Raw genomic sequence first — 3,743 nt, forward strand, 5'->3', positions numbered from 1 at the left:
ATATTTCATCTAGAGTTGCTATATTAAACATTTCAGACTAAGTTACTATCCTGTAAGCACAATCAGCATTTGTAAACATATTTTTTATCATAGAAAATTGTACTTCAGAAATGCATTATAAATATCCACAACTATCAATCGGAGCTTTGTTGTAAAGTGTAAAGCATAAAACCATTTATTAATGAATAATAAATATTTATAAATGCCAAATGGGAGCCTTATTGTAAAGTGTAAAGCATAACACCATTTATTAATGACTACTAAACATAAATGACAAAAGAGAGTTTTGTTGTAAAGTTTAAAACATGTCAACATTTATTAAGGACTAATAAACATTTATAAATGCCAAATGGGAGCCTTATTGTAAAGTGTAAAGCATAACACCATTTATTAATGACTACTAAACATTTATAAATGACAAAAGATAGCTTTGTCGTAAAGTTTAAAACATGTCAACATTTATTAATCACTAATAAACATTTATAATTGCCAAAAGTGAGTCTTAAATGTATAATGTCACCATTTATAACACTTAGACCTAAATTACAATCAGTGCTTGAAATAACATTTAACTACTGTCAAAAATGGCAATGTATTGTAAGAGTAACACATGTAACATTAAATGTGTTTTTTAAAACACCAAACAGTCACCCACTCCAAAAAAAGTTCATGCCAGACTGGTTCAAACTGGAAATATTTTTTGTATGTCCTTAAATAAGCGTCCCAGTGGTCCATCAGGGTGTCGCGCTCCAGTTCCTCCTTAAGAAAAGTCAGTTTCTCTCGCTCCTTGTTAAGAAGGGCAGTTGCAGTAGGGGCAGGATTAGAAGAAGAATCTAAAGAACAAACAATTATTAAATTACAATACTAAAATAATTTATAATCTAAACTTGGGAAACTCAAATAAAATATTGATTAAAAACGGTTACAACTTGAATTTATAAAAAGCCACTTTGTAAAAATTATGTTATATACACATGTGGTGGTTCAGACATTTCTAAAACAAGGCAAATAATTCTTATGTGTACTGCCTTACCAGGGTGTTTAATATAAATTTAATGATGCACATAAACAAAACTAAAAATATACAACTAAGTGATATCAATCGTTTGGAATAACCAATAGTAATAGAGCTATTCACATGTTATGTGATGTTAGTTAGCCACTGTAGCTAGCAGCCAAATGGCTCGGTAGCTAGCTAGCTAGCTAGCATTATACTCACCTTCATGTCTAACTGCTGACGTCGTTGGCTTAGTGCAATCTAGATCATCCAGTCTCTGCTTTTTGTATCTCTTCGAACGTGTGCTAACTGTGTAAGTCGCAGACGCACACAAATTTTTATCTTCTGCTCCATCCATGGTGCAGCAACTTGAACGAGCGCCTTCAGTGTGTCTGTTCGTGCCCCTTTGGCTTGACCTTCCAGAGCGCTCCACTGCCTGTCGCACTCTGAGAGGAGGGGCTTTCCTTAATAAAGTTAACTGTGATTGGATGGTTGTATAAGCTCCTCTGCGTTTAAATTAAATTTGTTTTCCCTCCCTTTGGCGGCAGAACATATTTCTTTAGCATGAATCCAGCGGGTTAGATCTACATAACAAAGTCGGAGATACATTATAACAGGTGAGACAATCCTCTTTTTTGCGTGGGACTATTTTTGATTATAGGGCTTGTTTTATATAGCATGTGAAGTTCTTTAACTCTGAACCGATTTGCACTAGACTCCCATAGAGTATTTTACGGTGTTTCGAGGTGATAATAAAATAAATTACTCATTTTTTCCCACCAGAATGTCTCTGGGAATGAGATTGCGCGCCAGAATAGAAGGAAAACAAACTAAATATAAGGCACTAAGGCTCATTAAATGGCTGCAGAAGAAACACCTGCTAAAAAAGAAGCTTAGATGTCCTGTTTGTCACCATAAGATGAAAATGATTTCCGTGGTGAAGAAAGACCAATATATGTGGTATGTATAATGCATGATAATGTAGTGCATGTAGTAAATATAACAAAATATTTCGGTTATCAATGCAAGAGGGAGCATTAACCTCTTTTCATTATTATTTTCTTCATACTTAATTTTGTGATTATCTTTTCAATTAATGCTCTTGTTTAAGGGTCCATTTCTTTACTTAACTCATTTGTATGTTCTCAGGTGCTGCAAAAGAGCAAGTCATAGGAAAGTTTCCAGAACAATTAGAACTAGCTCCCTCTTTGAGAAATCAAAAACATCTCTTTTCAGTTGGATGAAGTTCATTTACAGGTATATGTAGATGTAGACATTAATAGCAATGCACCTTTCATAATTGAACACCAATACGAGACTTGTGAAATAAAATTAGGGCCTCAGTAAGTAATAATTGCCTCAATTTCTATCACAGATTTTCACAAGGGCTCAGGCTCAGACAAATAGATATGATCGATGATGAAGTGGCTGGCAGCTCCAGAACACTAAGTAGCATGGCAAGACACATTCGACATGTTTGTATACGTGCAATTAAAAGACACAGAATAAACAATGGACACCGTCTTGGTGGTGACAGAGAATTTGTGGTTATAGATGAAAGCTGTCTCCGTCATCAGCGAAAGGTTGGTAAACTCTCAGACAGGTTTGTTAGAATCAATGCAGATCTGAATGTGTCCTCTAAACATGGAAACCTTTACCATAAGTAAAAAAAATTAGTAGAAGCAACCATCTTTTTGAATGTTTCTTTGTAGATATTCTGTTTAATTTTATTCTTTTTGTTTTCAGTATGCACGTGGACGCTTTGGAAATGCATGGAAAAGGAAGAAATGGGTATTTGGAATGATGGGAATTAAAGACAAAAGGCGAAGGCTCGTGTTAAAACTTGTTGAAAAACGATCAAGGCGCCACCTTGTTCCTCTGATCAGACAGCATGCTAAGTTGGGTAGTGCCATTATCAGTGATGAGTGGAGAGCCTACAAGAATGTTTTGACAAACATAGGGTACAGACATTACACTGTAAATCACAGCAGGTGGTTTGTAGATCCTCAATCTGGCAGTCATACACAGCATATCGAAAGGGCTTGGATGACCATCAAAGGACATGTCCGTAGACTAAGGAAATCGCACTGAGAAGTTGCTGGAGGAACACCTGATGGTTCTTGAGTGGTCATCTTGGCTTGGTTCGCGACACCCTGATGGACCACTGGGACGCTTATTTAAGGACATACAAAAAATATTTCCAGTTTGAACCAGTCTGGCATGAACTTTTTTTGGAGTGGGTGACTGTTTGGTGTTTTAAAAAACACATTTAATGTTACATGTGTTACTCTTACAATACATTGCCATTTTTGACAGTAGTTAAATGTTATTTCAAGCACTGATTGTAATTTAGGTCTAAGTGTTATAAATGGTGACATTATACATTTAAGACTCACTTTAGGCAATTATAAATGTTTATTAGTGATTAATAAATGTTGACATGTTTTAAACTTTACGACAAAGCTATCTTTTGTCATTTATAAATGTTTAGTAGTCATTAATAAATGGTGTTATGCTTTACACTTTACAATAAGGCTCCCATTTGGCAATTATAAATGTTTATTAGTGATTAATAAATGTTGACATGCTTTAAACTTTACGACAAAGCTATCTTTTGTCATTTATAAATGTTTAGTAGTCATTAATAAATGGTGTTATGCTTTACACTTTACAATAAGGCTCCCATTTGGCATTTATAAATGTTTATTAGTCATAAATAAATGGTGTCATGCTTTACACTTTACAA

General features: G+C 34.6%; 1 long non-coding RNA gene and 1 pseudogene across 2 annotated transcripts; one reads left to right on the forward strand and one right to left on the reverse strand.

Moving 5' to 3' along the window:
- Window positions 1-509: 509 nt before the first annotated feature.
- On the reverse strand, window positions 510-1,430 carry LOC146705488 (uncharacterized). The gene is made up of 2 exons (XR_014921368.1): window positions 1,220-1,430; window positions 510-833 (listed from the first exon to the last, which is right to left on the reverse strand). It is a non-coding gene; the product is annotated as an uncharacterized LOC146705488 (long non-coding RNA).
- A 30-nt stretch (window positions 1,431-1,460) lies between these two features.
- Window positions 1,461-3,379, forward strand: LOC146705489 (uncharacterized; annotated as a pseudogene). Its single transcript, XR_014921369.1, has 5 exons — window positions 1,461-1,614; window positions 1,781-1,957; window positions 2,147-2,254; window positions 2,373-2,580; window positions 2,744-3,379. The product of XR_014921369.1 is annotated as an uncharacterized LOC146705489 (transcript).
- Window positions 3,380-3,743: the final 364 nt, after the last annotated feature.

The sequence above is a fragment of the Copadichromis virginalis genome, linkage group LG7 (assembly GCF_057382275.1).
Source record: "Copadichromis virginalis isolate Kocher_CV1m ecotype Utaka linkage group LG7, C_Virginalis_male_GT1.1, whole genome shotgun sequence".
Classification (NCBI taxonomy): Eukaryota; Metazoa; Chordata; class Actinopteri; order Cichliformes; family Cichlidae; genus Copadichromis; species Copadichromis virginalis.